Source organism: Neovison vison, chromosome 10, assembly GCF_020171115.1.
Source record: "Neovison vison isolate M4711 chromosome 10, ASM_NN_V1, whole genome shotgun sequence".
Lineage (NCBI taxonomy): Eukaryota > Metazoa > Chordata > Mammalia > Carnivora > Mustelidae > Neogale > Neogale vison.
Genome location: NC_058100.1, coordinates 73,130,213 through 73,149,758, shown reverse-complemented (window position 1 = coordinate 73,149,758; position 19,546 = coordinate 73,130,213). Strand labels below are relative to the sequence as shown.

Sequence of the window (19,546 nt, the reverse complement as noted above, 5' to 3'; positions counted from 1 at the left end):
CCCGGAGCTGCGGAGCCGGCAGCCCCTGTCGCCGAGCACACGCCACGTCGGGTCCTCGCGGGGAAGCCCGCAGCGAGCGCAGGTAGGACGCGCGGCGAGAGAGCGGAGGTCAGGGGGCTCTGGCTCCAACATGGCATCAGCCAAGGGGCAACAATGGAAGGAGCCCCGGGCTCCCGGGGGCCGGCCGAGCCGCGGACGCGGTGGCCGCGAGAGCTCCGGCCCGCGGCGCCCTGCAGGTGGCCGACCCCCGCCGCCACCCGGTCCCTGCAGTTTCGGGGCGTCTCGGGCCCCGGGACACCGCCTTCCTACTCCTTTCGCCCTCAGCACACTTCCTGGCTCCCAGCTGCAAGGCGATCTGAGCCAGCCAGTGGTTGGGGGGGGGGGGTTGGTTTGTTTAAGATAAGAAATAAAAAGCAAAACCTGCCCCGGAGTGGTGGTAGCGGGGGGTGGCGTTTTCCCTTGCAGTGGGTGAAAAGTCAGCATCTAGCTTGGGGAATATATACATTTTTCAGCCAGACGGAGGGCGTACTTGGCTTCTGCCTTATAAGGGTACTGCAGCACCGGGAGAAGCTGGAGGGGGAAGAGAGGGACCCTTAGGCCCGAGTTTCCGGGCCCTCCGGGGAGGCGCTGCTCTCCTGGCTGGTACTTGTCTCTCGTTTTCGGCTCCCGACAGTGGCGGCTTTGATGTTGGGGAGCAGTCGCAGCAGCAGGAAGCCCAGGGGACGCTGCCAGGCTGGGGTGGGGTGAGGTGGGGACCCAAGGGGTTTGGCTAGCTCCTGGGTTGTGAGAAGAGATTACCAAATGTATGAGGTTAGTGTACACACCCTGGTTGGCTGAGGGACGCGCGCGCGCGCTTGTGCGTGTGTGTGAGAGAGAGTGTGAGTGTGAGAGAGAGAGAGAGAGAGAGAAGAATCTTCCATTGCTCCTGCTCCTTCAGGCCAACCTTCTCTCCCCCTCCGTCCCCACCCCCTTTCGAGGTCTTTGTGGCTTCCCTATCCCAGTCCCAACAGCCACGCCTGGGATGGAATCTCTATTGTCTCCTGGTGCCCTGAGGGCTCCCCCCCCAATTCTGTTGGGGAATTTTGTACCCTGGGTTGGCTGGTCCCAGCATGGCACCAGATTCCTGAGCGCACAGCTACCCGGGCTTCCAGAAGTGGGCCAACACTACCCCTCCTCTCTCTCAACTACCTGGCTGTCTGGGATGTGGCCAAGCAGATGTAAGCAATTTGCACTGAATTCCAACCCTGTATCAGTTGCTGAATGAAAACTTACACCACCACCGTGCTAGGCCTTGGAAAGATATTGGGAAAGAAGCGTTCCAGGGGGTGGCAAACCCGATCCCCAAGTATTCCTCCTTCCCCAAGTCCAGCTGTGCATCCTACAGCTGAGAGGTCATGGGGCTTCAGAACTTCATCTCCTCCAGAGCCTGGCAGTCCCATCTGGGGTTGTGTCCATGGAAAAATTAAGCAGAGGCCCATTTCCTAGCACTGCCTGGCATCTAGTGCCTGAGGAGACCCGTGGCTGTGAGCCGGAGCCCTGGGCTGAAGCTGTGGCTGCTTCTCCTTTGGCCTTTGGGTGAGCTCAAGGTTTGATTTCCATGACTCTGAGTTTACTGCTGAGTGTGCATGGGTGTGTGTGTTTCTGAATTGGATCAAGCTCGCAGCCCTGGCCAGGGAGGGAGCTTGTGCATTTTCCTCTAGCTGGAAGCATCGGGGAGGGAGGCCCCATGCATCTGGGGCCTCAGGATTTTCTCTGAGTGGCTCCTTTGGGATTGCCCAGTGACCTGGAATGCTTTTGGTCTTTGCCATGACACAGTGGCCCTCTAGCAGACACCCCACAGCCCTGTGGGCCTTTGGTCCCCTCTCTGGTTTCCTCACCGCACTTGGCCTAGGTGCTTTGCAGGTGCCTCATGGGATTGATCCTTCAGCTTGGACAGCCCTGCCACAGCCAGCACCGAGGAAAACAAGAGAACTGTGTTCCCTTTGAGGGGTTCGTGGCTGGCTGTAAATTTCAGGCTCCTTGTGCTCCTAGGATGTGAACTTGGACTTGATAAAACAGAGTAGTAGAGAATATAGTGGGTGGAATTGGGGTCAGGAGGCTTGGGTTAGAGTCCCGGTGTGAGTGTGAGCATGGACAACTTATGAACCCAACACTTAGTTTGTATAATCTGTAAAATGGGGGAAACATACCATTGGCTCACGAGATTGCTTTAAAGATGAAATACACTGCTTACCACGAACTGAACAAAATCAAGTGTGCAAAAGCACTCTGGAAACTGCAGAGTACTAGACCAGTGTGGGTTATACACCCTGAGTTTAGCTTTGGTTACAACAAGGGAGCCATAGCTGGTGGATTTTGCGAAAAGAGTGGGAGAAAAGGATGGAATAGAGAATGTGCTGGAATCTAGGATGAGGGAAAAGTGATGGGCGGATGACAAGGTAGCTCTTTCTTGGGTTACTTCTCTTTTTTTGGGGGGGTTACTTTTCTTTAAAAAGTGTTGGCAGGATGGGAGCTAGGAGAGAGGGAAAGGCTGCTTACTAATATCTGTAGGGAAGTAGGGAAACAAAGACCCACCAAAGGTGGGCTACTGTCCATAGACAGGGTAGTGCTGAGCTGGCAAATAATATAATAGCTAACATTTACTGATGTTAGTCAGCTGGTAAATGACAGAGGACGGATTGGAAGCAGGCTGTTTCATTCCAGACCCTGTGCTCATAACCTCGATGCCACTGTGAGGGTGATACCAGGTCTCAGAAGGACAGAATGGGCAATGAAATTCATTCAGACCAGATTCCCTTACTTGAATGCCCTTGACGTGTCACCAGACTGGGACAGTACCTTAGATAATAAACTTCCCAGGGGCAGGGGCCCAGCACGGCATCTCCTTAATTCCCAGGTGTTTGGGGGTCAAAGGACATGTATGTGAATTCTTTGGGATCCTGCTTTACCTTTTTCTGCTTTCTCATTCATATCCCTACCTCAGTGTAAGGAGAAGACTGGGGGTAATCAAATCGAGTAATTTTGCTACCTTCTGGGCAACATTAATAAGAGGTTTGGGATTTGGGGTACTCCGGAAATTCAAGGCAAATCTTTTGTTTTAGTATTTCTGTGTCTGCTTTATTTCATGCCTGTTTTACAAAATGAAACGTAGGAGGCTGTTACTCTTGTGTATCCTGTGACCGCATACAGCTTTAGAACTGGCAAGGATGGGGCACCTGGGTGGCTTAGTGAGTTAAAGCCTCTGCCTTCGGCTCAGGTCATGATCCCAGGATCCCGGGATCGACTTGGGCTCTCTGCTCAGCAGGGAGACTTCTTCCCCTGCCCACCTCTCTGCCTACCTCTCTGCCTACTTCTCTCTCTGTCAAATAAATAAAATCTTAAAAAAAAAAAGAACTGGCAAGGACTTTGGAGGTCATTTCTCTGAGATGAAGTGACTCTTCCAAGGTCACACGGTTACTAGCAGTGTTAGAACTTTACCCTTGCCCCATTGGATCACAATATGACTGATGACAGGACCTACCTTTCAGCACTTCACAATCGTGTGCAGACCTTGTCAGTCATTTCATTGTTGGGAAATTCTCTCAGAGCACTAATGATGGAATTCACTCACCCCAAATTCATGTGTTGGTTAAAGACATTAAGGACACAGAAGACAGTGTTCGTGCTGTGGGGCAGAGGTCCTCAAGGTCAGGAGAAGGAAGAGGAAAGAAGTTCTCAGTATTCCTGAGGCAGAACACAGAACCTGGGGCCGAAGGATCTAGCCATTCACTCCTTCCTCTTTTGAAATACTTCCCATAGGAAGTCTCACCCTGCAGAGGCTCTGTAGTATATCCAAGAGGAACCAGAGATCATTTGCCTCTTCAGAAAATGTTTTCCTTTCATCAGTGCTTTATCATTTCTGCCTCTGTTCCTTCCTGAAAACTCTCTTCCATTCCCTTTTTCCTGCAGTTTTCTCTGTCTCCCGGCAGCCAACCCTAGTCATGGTGAGATCAATCTCCTGGGTGGCAATGCTTTCTTTTCTTCTTGGCAGTTCTTCCTACAACGCTTTGTGTGTCCTAAGTCTCTGCTCCTGAGAGTCCTGTCCTGGTGACTCGATTCTACCTTGTCTCCTCTCCCTGTATCCTCTGCAAATGGAGGTGGGTGTCAGGAATGAGAGCTGCTCTACTCAACATGGCTTTGTTGTCCATGCCTGGCTAAGCCCAGGCCCACCAGGAGTAAGCTTGCGTAGAGGCATCCTCTCTAGCTAAGTTCTTCTGTCTATCTTAGTGTAGTTTGTACCCTTGACAGCCAATGAGGAGACATAGGGTGAGGGGGAAAGAGGAAAGAACCAAGAAGATTCTATTTTGAGGAAATGCTACAGTGTGCCTTGCTAGGGAGAAGAAATAGATAATAGATACGAGCCTTTCTTGTCTTAGGTCTTAGACGAATCCAGAACACAGGAGAGTGTCCTGATGGGGCTTTTCCACTGCTGAAACATCTCTTGAGAGTCGGTCTTTTCCAGAAGCAGAGCGTCTGCCACATTCCTGATTCGCCCTGTGGTTAGGTCTTCCTGAGGATAAGTAAAGGAAGTTAAGCTGATAAGGAGCACCATTAAAGTGTATTTAATTCTGACCCAAAAAGGAGAGATCGTTTGCAAATTGGGTATTAGGGGAAGCTGGGAGAAAACGTCTCTATTATTTCCTCCCAAAATATAATGGCCAGGATTTCATGTTTCCACTCTAGACTTCAAGAACGCAGAGTTGTTTTTGTTTTGTTTTAATTAAGGGAAAAGATAGATATAATTCCCTGACAAGTGACTTTGAAAGACAGAGTGGTTCCAGAGGGTTGGCAAATTCTCTCAAGTGCAATTTTCACAACACTGTTGCAGATGGTTCTGGAACACAAGGGGAGAAGGAGCCACCGGAACAAAAGTTCAAGTACCAAGAAGGGTAAGAGTGTGTGATGAAGAATAGCCAGGAGCACTGAGTGTCTGTCCTCTGGTAGCTTTTTTTCTTTCTTTTCCTCTTCTTTTTTTCCAGCTTTTGCTTTTTTTTTTTTTTCCTTAAGTTTTAATTTTAATTCCAGTTAGTTAACATTTAGTTTCAGGTGTTGTCCCCTTATAACTTTTCTTTTCTTTCTTTTTTTTTTTTAAAGATTTTATTTATTTATTCAACAGATAGAGATCACAAGTAGGCAGAGAGGCAAGCAGGGGGTTGGGGACCAGGCTCTCTGCTGAGCTGGGGGCCTGATGCGGGGCTTGATCCCAGGACCCTGAGATCATGACCTGAGCCGAAGGCAGAGGCCTAACCCACTGAGCCATCCAGGCGCCCCCACTTTGTAATTTTTCAGACATTATCTTTACTTTCCCCATCCCCTCACTTCGGAGGAAACCATGATGATGAAAATGTGTCCCCCCCACCCCAATGGGTGGGGTCAGCTTAACAATGGGACAGCTGCAATTCAGATTAGGTTTCCTTCAAAAGAAGATCAAGAAACATGCCAAAGATAATTAGAGAAGAACCACAGTTTGAATCCAGGTCAGGATACCTCCGGCACCTGTGTTTCTTCCTCCGGGACTCCCCTGTAAGGGACCTCTGAGAGAAAAGTGTTGATGAGGCCCAAGTTCTGAATGAGATGGGGTTTCCCCAAGAGTCAGTTAACAACAGAAAGGGTTGTTCTCAAAGTCGTTTATGGAAGAAGCTATGGCCTCAAAGGCAGAGAAGTTTCTCAGAAGAGAATGGTTAGAAAGAACTCATTCATTCATTCAACAGATGTTTTTGAGGGCTCACTAATGACTGTCAGTGCTTTCAGCGGTGAGGACAGAGAGCCTTCCAGAACTTACAGTTGAGTGGGGAGTATAGACAAGTAAATAGGCTGTGGGGTGAGTGGGTGGGTGGGGGGAGAATGGAATGCTTTGGAAACTCATAAGGGGGGCATTTGGGGTAGTCAGACTTCCTGGAAGAAATTCGATGTTAGCCGAGATCAGAACAATGTGTAGAAATTGGGCTGGGGAACAAAGTGAAAGGCAAAGCAGGTGAGGTGAAGATACTTTAATCTGGCTAGACCCATTGAAGGAGTTTGTATCTTATGGTTTATTCACGATGTACCTGACACTCTCCTCAGGGCACACGAGTGAAGAGGACAGCCCCTGCCCTTCTGGATTTTGTGTTCTGAGAGAACTCAGCTCACTAAGAATAAATTTCATGAAGCTTCTTTATTTTGCTGACAGGGATTTTATACTGGTAGATCAGGAAATTCCTCATAGACAAGCTCTGTCTGAACTTAGGGAAAGTTTGAGAAAGACTCGGGATAGTCCTATGGGTAACATAGGGTAGAGACAAAAAGTGGGTTAATTAATGGTTGGTTAATTCTTCTCTGACACAAACATCTTCAGTGCCTCTGTTCCTTCATTCTTATATTCACTGATTCATCAACTGAAGGGCACTATAAATGTAGTATATAAGTAAGAGTATGGCCTTAGAGTCAATTCCGTGGGTTCAAAGCCTGGCCCTCCCACATACTAGTTGTTTGATCTTGGGAAAGTTACTTCATTTCTCTGTGTTTCTGTTTCCTCTTTGTAAGATGGGGAACATAATAGTACCAAGGGAAAAAAAAAGGCTGTGGTAGAAATGAAATGAGTTCATTAGTGAACTAACTATCTAGAACAGTGCCCAATACGTAGGAAGGGCTTAATAAATGGAGGTGGTTACAATTATGTTATTAGGGATACAAACTTAAATTCAGTATGGTCCATGACCTTGAGGTATCCACATTGGACTCCAAAAACTGCAGGTGAACGGATGAACTGCTTTATGGCGGGGTCATCCCTATAAGCTCACTATGAGGCACTTGTCACACCGCCACTCTGAGAGCTGGTGAAATCTGAGGCAGCATTTCAGAGAAGCGTAGAAGCTAGGACCATGGTGCTTCATAACTGGGGGACCTCTAAACCCTGAGAGTCTAATAAATGCTATGGGGTATCAACCTGGAAAAATAAACTACAGTTTTGCCTTCCTCATTCAGAATCTCTAATCCTACAGCAGGAAGGTGTTAAATGTTCTCGTCTGGGTTGGTCTGATCACTGTCCAAACACAGTATTTAACAGCTCTGTCCCTGGTGTGAAACATTGGGCTGAGCATTGTGGGGAAGGCAAAGGTAAATAAGAGATAAATTTTATTCTTAGATTAATGGGCTTCTGTCTGTGAAAGTGCTTTTTAACTGTGAATCACGTCCATGGACAAAGATGATTCTAATCACTAGTAGGTATAATGCGAAACAGTATAAATGCTGTGTTTAGAGTTGTCCAAAAGAGAACAGAAGTCACTTTCAGGCCTAGGAGATGAGAACAGGCTCAAATATAAGAGCAGGCCCTTGTAGAGGTCAAGGCAGAGAATATTCCAGAAGGCACGAGCGTGACTGAAGATTTGTGGGAAAACTTGCCCTGGGGAATGGTTAATAACCATCAGCGTATTAAGAACAAATATCTCCAGATCAGCCTAGTCTTTCCCAAAATCAGTTTCATCACCCCAAAGGTTAGCTGCCAACTGTGTCACCCACCACTGTCACCCACCACGCTACTGTAGTACCACTGACTAGCTTCTCTGTGCCCTTTACTCCCATGACTTACCATTCCATAACTGAAAGCCTGTATCCTCCTCTCCTCTTCACCCATTTACACAGTTGGTCATTGGTCCCCTTATTTGCAAAACAGTGGGTTGTCTTTTGTTTTTTTCCTTGTTTATTATTTGCTTGCTCTTGAGTGGCTTGGGAGGTGAAGAAGTGTTTTGGGGTTTGAGGGGGACCGCAGAGCGGTATTGGGATGATCACTAAGGGCAGCTTGCACTTTCAGTAAACAGGGATGTGCCTGGGGCCCATTCTGTGGGATGGGAAAAACACGAAGAGTTTTGGCCTCAAACACGTTTCGACTGAATTCTTGATTCCACCGTCTACGGGTTGTACGACCTTGGGTAAATTTTGCAGTCCTCTTCCTGTTTTCTACTTCCCTCATCCGCTAAGTAAGGATATTAATATCCACACGGAAGGATTGTTGTCAAGATTAAAGAAGACAATACCTGGCACAGACTTGCGGAGGGGAAAAACAGGTCTCTTTCTTTCCTTCTGTTTCGTGCTGCTTGTATTTGCTTAGCCTCTCCCCAGCCCTGCCCCGCCTTCTCCTTCCTCCCTTTCACCCAGACAAAGTATGACACCTCCACTCCTGTCCTGACAGCGGCCCTGTCCCTGGAGGAACTAACTTGACAGACTCTGTAATGGTGTTTACATACTTCGGAGTGGTATTTCCGCAAGGTGCTTCTGGAACGTTGGCCCTGATAGGCCTGCACACATACGGCCACTCCCTGGGACACTAACCCAGCTGCAAGCAATGTCAGCTAATCCCTCCTGAGAATGGCCTCTGGCAGTTGCTACCCTGGTGGACCCCGAGGGAGGGTCCCAGGGGCCTCCCTGGGCTGAAGGTGGGACTGATGGGATGGGGGTGTGCTACCCTGTGCGGGGCGGGCAGCTGGTCTACCCCTCTGCCCATGTAGACTAGGGCTCTGTCTCATAGATGACACCTCTGTCACCGTTGGGGCCTTCCTGCACGGAGTGGGGCATAAGAGATAGGAGCAAGGCATCAGAGCATATCCAGAGTGACACCAAAAGGAATTGCCATGAGTCCTTGCCTTACGCCCCCATGCCCTAGGTCACTCCCTGCTTAGAAAAAAAACAAGTTGTCTTGAGCCCTCTGCACAGATGAAAGTTCTTTTAATGCCATCTAGGGCAAATGTACTGTTCTTGTGCCCCACACACCAGGGCCACCATTTCAGTCTGTTGTGTCGCACACCATCTCAGCGTGTTAAGGAGAACGAGGAGCAGAAGTAAGGAAAAATTGGAAGAATTGAACAGGGAAGGCATCTGAGGCTCTTGAGTCAGAGTGGGGAGAAGAGAGACAGAAAGCAGGGAGGAAGAGGGAGCCTCCAGCTGCACCTGGGACTTTGGAGGCCCTGAGAGGCAGCTGGGCGGGGAAACAGGGCATGGGGAGTCTTTACTAGGTTCTCAGAGCAGATGGGTCTGGGTGAGGGCACTGGACCTACCATCAGGACAGGGGTGACCAGACTGATACGGGGAGTCCCGGCTGGGATCTGGTACCACAGGACACTGCCTGCTGCCTCCTCCCCAGGTCCCCATCTGTGCTTCCCTTTCCCTGTGGTCTGGGGATTCCGAACACTGAGAGGCCATCTTGGGGAAGGTCTCAATCTGAGTTCCCTCCTAGGGCCCTGCATTCCGAGTGGGGTTTCTCCTTTGACCTGGCTAAAATGGAATCCTTGGTCTCCCTCTAGGTTCAGTGTCCTTGGCTGACCCTGAGCAGGATATCCTGCCTGTTACCAGGAAAAGTGGAGTGGAACCTCACAGCTACTGAGGAAGGCCAGTAGCCACCTCGGTCAGTCTCGGCTGACAGTAGCCAAGGTCCGGGACTGGAGGGGGCAGTTGCCGGCTGGGCCTCACTGAGGGGCACAGGTGTTCTGGACTGGGGTTAAGAGCTGCCTAGGCCTCAGGCACTGAGACCATGGAAGCTCTGAAGAGGCACGGCCAGCATCAGAGACCCACCCTGTCTACCTTTTAATTAATGGATCATTCCTCCCAAGCCACTAGAAATTTCCCTCACCACTTCCAGAAAGGGTTGGGTTGGGCACTCCTCTCCTCCTCAGACTCTGCTTTTCAAATGCAAATGTCTAGTGTCCCTGGGCGGGACTAACACCTTGGCCTCTAACACCCCTGTGTGAATTAGTATCAGATGTTTGGTGGTGTTTTCTGTGTGTGTGTATGTGTGTGTGTGTGTGTGTGTGTGTGTGTGTGTGTTTTCTGGGCTGTAAGATGGGGGTGCTTGAGAGGGGCACCCCTTTCCTTTCCTACCCTGGTCTGACCCCAGGGCCTCTCCAGTGTGCCCTGACGTAGGAAGTAACCCACCAACACTGAGGCCTGCCAGAAGTGAGGTGGCCTTTGGGCGAAGGCCCTCCTGGGTTCATCTGCCTGGCATCCTCTTCCCTGGCATTCTGGCTCCCTGGTGCCCTGTGGGCCTGCCTGCAGTGTATTGGAATGTGGACAGGGAAGGCCTAGAGCTGCTCTCTGGAGCTGAAAGGTCCTGTTTTCTCTTTTTCTTCCGGGTTCAACCTTCTGTCTGCTTTTCTCAGACTTCTTTGCCTGTGACAGTAAGATTGTGAGTTCATGGTGTCTAACCCAGCTTCCTCTCCTCTCCTTCCTTCTCCTCTCAGGGGGCTGATGAGGGAGTGAGCAAGGTGTGGGGGAAGGTATGGGGGCTGCGCGGGGGCAGCTGTGATTGGGTAGGGTGTGGGGGTTGCGGGAGGTGTGCGGGGCATGGAGTTTGCATGGAGAGTGAGGGATGCATGTGGGCCTCTGGTGGAAGGTATGGGTGTGGAGGGGGGAGGGAGGGGGTAGAAGAGGTAGTCTGGGGTATGTGGAGGATGCCCAGGGAAGGGAGTGAGTGGTGTGGGGTACGTGGGGGAAGGTGTGGGTGATTACCGAGGCTTTAGGTCCCCAACAATGACTGTTGTCTCTCAGAGATATTCTTGGTCTGAGGAGTGGAGTTAGCACTCACCGAAGACACTGTATTATCAGATCACAAGTCTAGGTTGCTGGTTTAGGGACTTTGGCGGCAGAGGGATAGTGGGCAGGGCTCATGGAGAGGGCAGAGCCCTCCTGGGAGAAGGCAGGGAGCTTATCCTGGGCATGGTGTGGGGGGGCCTGGTCTTCGGCTCCCCACGTTCCCGTGGAAGACTACTCAACTCTTTTCTGCTTGACTTGCTTCTGCCCTCCCGGCAGCCAAGCAGGTGGCTCTCAGCTGCCGGCAGCCCACTGCCCAACAGCCTGTCCCTGCCCACTGGCCCTCATGCAGGCCTGCGGGCAGTCGCCCCAGCTTTCCCACAGTCAGCACCACCACCTGGAGGCTGCGGCCCCACTTTCTGCACTCCTGCTTGTTGGATTGTTCTGGGTCCTTATCACCCTGATCCTGGGGCTCTGGCACGTCTGGGCCAAGTGTGTACTTGCTGGGGGACAGCCCAGGGCTGGGCTCAGGATGGTCCCTGAGTCCCAGCACCACATAGCTTCCCCACATCGAGGCTATGGACCCTTCCCCACTCTGCCGCAGCTCCGGCGTGAGGCCCAGGGCAAAGTCCCTGACCCTTAACTGGGCCTTGGTCTGCTCATCTCAAATAGACAGGAGGACCCGGTCGTGGAGAAGAGAGAGAGCCTCTCAGATGTCTAAGAAGTTGCTACCAGAAAACAACCAAAGCATTGTTAGCATTGAATTCATTGCAGATGCTCCCTTAAAAGTCCAAGCTCTGATCCCCAGCAAAGATGTCCTTCAGGACAAGGTCCCACTGGCCTCATTCAGTGCATTCTCATTAGTCCATTGCCCCTGCAATTACCCCAGGATACACCCCCTCTCCTTGCCACGGGCTTGGGCCATAATTTGAGGCGCTACTCGGTCCTTGTAGACGCTGGTGGGCTGGGCCCACTTGAGGGCCTGAGGGCCTGAGCTCGGGAGCAGTGAGGTGGTTCCCCACTGCCTCTCATCTCTTCCTCTGGTGACCCCTCCAGGCAGAGCAGAAACTTCTTGGTGTGTTCCGTTCTCCCTTTGGTGCCGTGGCTGCATGGGAACATCTGTGACCCGCTTTCTAGATCCTGTTTAATGGGCTGGCCGCCTCCAGGGAGTTTCCCCAGCCCTCACAGGAATCCCGGAGAACTGGATTCCAGAGGACACAAGCTGGGGAAGTTGGCCTGAAGATTGTGCTGGAGGTGACAGGGGACAGTGCAGGCCTTGCAGGAGACCTCAGTCTTCGAGAAGCAAATGGTGCTGTGGAGCAGAGCTGAGGAGGGGAAGCAAAGGCCTTGAGGGGTAGTGTGTGCCCATCCCCCACGCCACCCGCTTTCTTACACCCTCCTCCCAGAGGGGTTTCCTTTGTACTTCCTGGGGTCTCCCCTATCCTTGGAGAGGTTACGGTTTCTTAGATGTTGGTCTTTGGAAATGTTGGGGTGGTTTTTCTGACATGGGATGGGCTGGTGTGAATCTTGTCCCTAAAGAGCTTTCCTTAGGTATTCCCTCAGCTGGATACCAGGATTGGCTAGGGAAGGTCCTGCTGGAGAGCTCCTTCCACCGACCCCCATCCTGTCCCACTGCCTTTCTCTCCAAGGAAGCTGGAAGAGTAATTCTTGACCATTCTGCTCCTTGTAGGGCACCCAGCGGATCAGAACTAGAAGGGCTGGTTCTGTGGGCTGTGGTGGCCCAGCGCGGGTGGGGGCAGGGAGGGGGGAGCAGGAAGTGCAGACCAGACGGAGAGGAGATGTGGCTGCTCTGGCTCCCGGGATGGTTCCTGGATTAGAGAGCCACACACTGCCAAGACCTTTCTTCCCTCTTTGCCAGGGGTTCCGTTCAGCTGACTGCCAGCTCCCCTTGTCTGATCTCCATCGCCAGCTCGAGGAAGGAAAGTTTTGAAAGGAGCCACAAGCCGCCTGAACTCTTCCATCCCTGACTTTCTTTACTCGAGTCCTGAATCTCTGCAGGGTTTGTGGTAGTACCTGTGATTTTTCAGGGCTCCTGTGTGTGTGTGTGTGTGTGTGTGTGTGCATGTACACTGAAAGAATTGCATACCTGATTTCTGAGCTGAGGACTTTCGGGCTCTGAATGGGAACGCAGCTGTATCTAGCCATGTCACACAGGCTCCTAGTGTCTGTCTCTGTGCTTCTAAGACCCAGAGAGCCCTCTGCTAACTCTGGAATCAACTTTGGCTGCAGATGAGTAGAATGTCCAGAGTAGACCCAGGGAACCCAGGGATGGAGAGTAAAGTTCCAACAGTGAAGACTGAACCATGTAGGAATGCTTTAATTTGATCAAGGGGATGCTAGAGAGGGGCTGGGTGAGGGAGAAGAAAGCACAGACAGTTGTTTTCTGTCTTCCCACACTCAGAACTAAGCAATAGCCACAGAGAAGGAACATAGATATGTTGGTTCATGGTTCAGTGATGGGCCTGACATTAGAGAAGCTTCCAGAGCTGTGCAGAAGCCAGGATCAGGTGGTTGTCTGATTGAGACAGGGAGCTGACCTTTCAGATACACCTTCCTGCTGGATTCATGATGCAGGGATGCTAATCTTCCCAGCTCCAGCTGAGCCTCTGGTGGTGAGGGCACGGTGGGTGGGTCGGTAGGGCAGCAGGTGTATGGAGCAAGGAGTGGGGGATGGGTCCCTGGCTGCAAAGCCAGTGGGATTTTGGTATTGGTAAGTGCGGGTGTTGGAGGGTGGAGAGGGGCAGGGATCCTCTGAAGACAAAACTCTGGAAGCCAAAGGGTTTAAGTCCAAACGGCTTCTTACTCCTTGACTCCTTACTCCCATTTCATTCTGAGAGGCGGTGCTGAAAGCCCCTTCCTCGGTAGTCCTAGAACTAAGTCCTCTTCCCTTACTAAAAACTATTAAAAGTCGGGATGCTGGAAGCTGGGGGCGCGAGACCCTTCATATTATTTTTTACCATCTTGGTTCACAGCTTTCCATGTTCCCTGCCCAGTGAAGATGGGCCAAGACATGCGGAGCTTCCCTGCCTTGTGCCCCAAAGGGGTGGGAGGATCGAATTCTTTTTTTTTTTTTTTAAATGATTATTTATTTATTTATTTGATAGAGAGAGATCACAAGTAGGCAGAGAGGCAGGCAGAGAGAGAGAAGGGGGAAGCAGGCTCCCTGCAGAGCAGAGAGCTCAATGTGGGGCTCGATCCCAGGACCCTGAGATCATGACCTGAGCTGAAGGCAGAGGCTTAAACCACTGAGCCACCCAGGCGCCCCGAGGATCGAATTTTTTATGGGTAAGCTGGTCACCTCTGCTGGATGGTAAGCTCCCTGGAACTGTGCTGCGGTCACCTGAATGCTTCAAGGACGAGCATGGCGCCTGCCACATAGCTGGTCCTCGGTGGCCATCGGGATTCAGTTCTGTGGGTCTGGGTGGGAGGAGATGACCCAGACCCAACCGGCTGAGCAGATCAGAGTCGTTCCCAAAAGGTGCCCTCCCGCCAGGCAACAGGAAACCCTCTCTGCCCACCGCTGGGATCAATGCTGGCCCCTGGGGCCCTACCCTCTCTGGCACGGGGCTGAGCAGAGCCCACTGGCTGGCTGAAGTGTCCCCTCCTTTGTCTCTACCCTTTGACTCCAGACCATTGTGTGGCTCTGCCCTGACCCCGTTCCCTCCCCTGCCACCCCCAGCCATCCTTTGGCAGCCCTGTGGACTCTTTGGTGCCTGGTGCCGTTCAGACCCCGGCACCGAGCTGCTCGCCCGTAAGCATGTGCTCTTCCTTCACCAGCTGACTGCCCGGGGCTGGGTGGGCTCCCTTTCCCCCACTTGCCTCTTGCCTTCCTGGCACTTCCAAAACTGCGGTCTGTAGGGTCAGACCTGGTGGCGTATCTGAATTCCTGGGGAGGCTTGGCAATGGTCAGAGTCCAAGGACTCACCCTACTAAGTCAGACCCTCCAGAAGAGGGGCCGGGAATCCGTATGTTAGAAAAACTTCCCAGATGACAATCGGGAGCATTCGGATGTGGGGTGGTCAGATGTGGGCTCTGAATCAGATACTATTATTGTGTCAACAGTGTGCTAATAGCATCGTGTTTATGTAGGAAATGACCCAGTTCTTTGGTGATTCAGGCTGAAGGATTTAGAGGTGAAGTGCTTGCATCTTCCTTGCAAGTGGTTAAGCAGAGAAAGAGCGCGTGCCGATGTGGGGAGGTGTAGACAGTGCGTGCTTGTGGCTGGAACTGGTCTCCCGGACAATTTGCACCTGCTCTTGGAAAGATGGACCCGAGAAGACACTGTAGTACTCAGCTCTCTCTTCCTGGATGGGCTGCAGAGACCCCGGTCCTTACCACCCCACCTCTTTCCTGGGACCTACCTGCATTTTTTCCAGAATCCGTGGGAGCCCTTGAGGACTAAGGGGAACAGAGCAATTTCTAATGTGTTAACCCAGCAGAGGCTGGCAGAGAGGAAGCTGAATTGGGGAAGGGGAGGGGGAGGCTGGAAGCATGAGACTTTGTTTCCTAAAATACTTTGTGTATTCCCACCCATCCCAGAAACTGAACTTTGGGGCCTGAGTTCTTCGAGGAAGCCAGCTCGCTCTACCTCCAGGTCGTTGGGCAGGTTGCTCCTGACTACTCTCTTTTCCCCTGCGCCTGGCTGCTGCTCTGTATCTTCCCTCCACCTTCAGGGGTGGCTCTCCTGGTCCTGCAGGGGCTGCTGCTTGTCCGCCTCCTCACCTCGGATCCCTCGCACGCTGACCGTCCCGCGGAGTCCTGGCCGGGCACCAGGGGTGGTTAGGGGCAGCTCGGGTTTCCTCATCTGAATTCCAGTTCTGGAAGAACTTCAGGAGCCAGGCCCGGGGAGCACCCGTGGACCTTTTCTTCTCTTTTCTCCCAAGGCTGAGGCTGTCCCTTAGCTCCGGGATGTGACTTGGGCGTCCTCTGAGAAATTTGACTCAAGGAAACCAGAGCGGGAAACCAGGCCCAGAGCGGGAAGGCACTTTGTGGGATGGTCCTGTCTGTCCGCCCACCTGCCTTTACAGATGCCAGACCCAGCTCGGTGAGGTGATACCCAGTCCTGTGTTTGCAGGACCCCAAGGAAAGACACCAGCTGCTCCCTGATCTCTGGTCTTTTGTCTTTTGCCTACAAACTCTTTTTTTTTTTTTTTTTAAGATTTTATTTATTTGACAGAGACACAGCGAGAGAGGGAACACAACCAGGGAGAGTGGGAGAGGGAGAAGCACGTTTCCTGCCAAGCAGGAATCCTGATGCGGGGCTTGATCCCAGGACTCTGGGATCATGACCTGAGCCAAAGGCAGAAGCCTACCGGCCTGAGCCACCCAGGTGCCCCCCGTCTAGAAACTCTTGCCACTGGAAAGCGCTGACCTTACATCCCAGTTCAAGTATGTTTCTCAGTGGAAATGAGGTGAATTTGGAACTTAAGGAACTTAATGGTGGTGTAGTGGGGCAACAAGTCCGTACCTATTTAATTCTGAATGTACTATTTTAAGACTCTATTTGAGCTAGGTAAAGGGTGCTCTTGGGAGCATAAAGAAGTGGCCCAGTGGCTCAGTTGATTAAGCAACTGCATTTGGCTCAGGTCATGATCATGGAGTCCTAGGGTCAAGTCCGCATTGGGGGCTCTCTGCTCAGCGGGGAGTCTGCTTCTCCTTCTGACCTTTCCCCTCTCATGTTCTCTCTCCTCTCTTTCTCTCTCTCAAATAAACAAACAAACAAACAAATAAAGTGGCCCTTAGTCCAATCCAGGGTTTCAGAGAATGGGATGTCTGAGCACAGTCTGAGGGGTGAGTTAGAGTCCCACAGGCAGAAAGCAAGAGAAAGCTGGGAAGGACTTGCCCACGGGAAGGAAGGATGTTGAACAGAATCGGAGAGGTATTGTGTCTGCGCCAATGAATAGGCAGCCGGTGAGAGTTAGATGCGACCGACCGGTGATAAAGGATTTGTAAAGGAAGCAAATAGAGAGCCTTTGAAGGGGTGGAAGCAGGGAGTGCGAGGATCAGGTTTACCCTTTAGAAAGAGCCATCTAGCTGTTCTGGGGAGAATGCCTTGAGGGGCAGCTTAGGAGGAAGAACTGTTAGGAGCCCATGATGATAGCTCAGATGGGAGAAGATAAGGGCCCTTGGGACAGAGAGAGGGACTAGCTCCAGGAATGCTAATGAGGAAAAGTTGCTTCTTGATGGAGTCTTTGGTGACTGGCTGTGGGGGGCCAGGTGAAGGATGAATCTTGGGTGGCTGTCGGGTGCCCTTTGCCAAGGTGGGGGACCAGGAGGGAGGAGAGGTTGTGGGAAGGGAAAGGACAAGGTGGTAGTTCAGTTTTGGACATATGGGTGGGCATATCAACTTGACGGGAGAGGTGCCCCTTTGGATATGCTCCAACACACTAATGGAACGAATAGGAGATGAGAGGCAAGGTTGCCCGAGCAGAGGGTGGCTGAGTGGCTGAGTCCTGAGTCCACACCAACATTTCAGGGGTGGCCAAAGGAAGAGCAGGCCCAAGAAGGATGGGGAGAACCAGAAAAAAGTGTCATGGAAGCCAAGGGAAGGGCCAGGGGAATGAAATGCAGCAGTCATGTCCGGACATACAGAAATGCCTGTGGAGGGGCACCTGGGTGGCTCAGTCGGTTTTTAAGCAGCTGCCTTCAGCTCTGGTCATGATCCTGGGGTGCTGGGATCGAGTCCTGCATCGGGCTCCCTGCTTAGCCAGGAGTCTGCTTCTCCCTGTGCTCCCTTTTTTCTCCCCGCTGCTTGTACTCGCTCTCTCAAATAAATAAATAAAATCTTAAAAAAAAAAAATAAAAGTAAGTCAGTCAGTCAGTTCTGTGGGACTGGACGGCTTGGACATCATTGCTGTTGGTGGTTTTGTAGAAGGATGGGGACAGAAGCCAGATCACAGTGAACTGAAGGGTAAACGGGAACTGGGAAAGTTCATGTGTCTTGTGCTCTCGAGGAGCTTGGCTGGGAAGGGAGAACAGAGAAGGTATTGGCTAGAGGACGAAAAGGCAAGAGAAGGAGAGAAGGTGCTTAGGGTATAGGGTTTTTTGTTTTTGTTTTTTATTCTTCCTTTTTAAGGCTAGAAACAGCCTGGACACGTTTATGTGCTAAGAGAGAGACCCCAGTAAGGAGAAGAGGCGCAGGTACAGCAGAGGGGAGGGACTTCCGGGGGCTTCCTCCTGGAGGGGAGCAGTGGATGGGGCAAGAGCCCAAGGAGGCTGTGCCTCAGCTGGAGGCGGGAACCCACTTCCCCTGAGACCCAAAGGAAGAAAGGGAGACTGTGTGCAAGTGTGGATAAACTTGTGCGTGAGAGAGGCAGGAAGTTAGATTATTTCCAATGGCTTCTGTTTTCCTCTTTATTATAATGGTGCCTGGTGAAGGCAAATTTTTCTTTTTCTTTTTTTAATGAGAGAGAGAGAGAGAGGAGGCACTCATGGGAATAGGGGTTGTGGTGGGCAGAGGGAGAGAATCTCAAGCAGGCTCCACGCCCAGTGCAGAGCCTGCCATGGGACTCAGTCTCACCACCCTGAGATCATGATCTGAACCCAAATCAGGAGTTGACAACTTAACTAACTAAGCCACCCAGACGTCTTTGTGTGTGTGTGTGTGTGTGTATTGCAGAGAAAATGGATGGAATTTAGGGTTAAAAGCATGGATGGGGGAAAAAAATGAAAGAGAAATGCCTTCTATTTGAAGTTGAATAGGGAGGGGGGTCTATAATCTTGTTTCTAAAATCATTTGATTTATTATTATTATTATTATTACAGTCATGAGTTTTGTATCACGGGTCTGGTCCTACAGGTAAAAAAGTCCTGAGGTGGTGCCCAGTAAAACTCAAGAAGAAGCTGTTCCTGTGAACTTAAGAGCCATCTCAGGGATGGAGTTACCAACCCCAGACAGAGCCTACAGAAAGGAAAGATTCGGGATCAGACAGGACTCAGGGGAGGGCACAGTTCTGCTCCCTCTGCCTTGTGTTCAGCATGTTCAGGACAGAGCGATTATTCCTTCATGCACCCATAACTAGAAGAAGGAATTTCTATTACCCAAGGCTGCCCAGACCCAGAAGTTTTCTGTCAGGGGTCCCACATGTGAGTGGAGAAGAGGTGGAGATAAGAGGGACTCTCCCTGAGGTCACAGGCCCTGTGGCCCTGGGTTGAGACAGAAGACTCACTAGAGGTCCAGCCTCTTTGGAGGTGGATGACAGCCCAGCCCTGAGAGCACAGGGAGGGGATGTGTCATGTCCCCATTGGCCTTGAGCTCCAGGGTAGCAGCATTGAGCCTGAGAATCAATCTACTGATTAGTCTCAGGCAGCAACTGAAGCCCAGAGAGGGTCTCAGGCTGAGCCGCCCAGGGGGACAGAGACACCCCCTAGGGTTCCTGAGCATTAGCCTCATCCCAGGACTACAGGTGTTCAGGACACGTCCCAGCTGTGCTGGTGACAGGACCCCAGTCACACTCGATGTATCTGGTGTTTACTGCTGATGGGGATTCTGCCTCCTGGACATTGTGACACCAAGGACAGCGGGGTGAGCACAAGTTGACCTGACTTCCAGAGGGACAGAGAAGCCCAGAAATGGTGGAGAGTCCAGGAAACTGTACAACCAGAGAGGAGACGGCTGTGTGTGTGTGTGCATGCGTGACACCAAAAATGAGGTCAAGTGTAGACACCCCTAAGTCTTAACACTGTCTGGAATAAAAGTCTTGTTTTATCTGGTGTCTCCTGTCTAAATACCAGGACCTTTTCCTGGGACCAGTTTTCGCAACTCCCAGCAGCTGTGTTCTGGGTATCTCCGTCTGCTCACCTAATTCCTTTGGATTTCAAATAGTAAGACTCCCTCTTACTCTCTGGAGGTAAAAAGTGATCAATAAGAAGTTGTTGAAGGGTAGGCAGACTCAGCAGGCGGAGAGTCACTTCGTGTGTCCCCAGGCTGGGCTTGGGCTGCTCAGTCTTCAGGGAACTACTTACTGAAATTCACCAAGTCAGCCACGGC

The 19,546-nt window shown here is 51.4% G+C and overlaps 1 protein-coding gene across 1 annotated transcript in view; it reads left to right on the top strand.

Annotated features, from left to right (window-relative positions):
* Positions 1-19,546, top strand: part of PIK3C2B (phosphatidylinositol-4-phosphate 3-kinase catalytic subunit type 2 beta) — a 64,363-nt gene continuing 44,817 nt past the window's right edge. The window contains exon 1 of the mRNA XM_044267692.1: positions 1-82. The gene's annotated coding sequence lies outside the window, so the exon portion shown is untranslated. The remainder of the gene's footprint in view (positions 83-19,546) is intronic.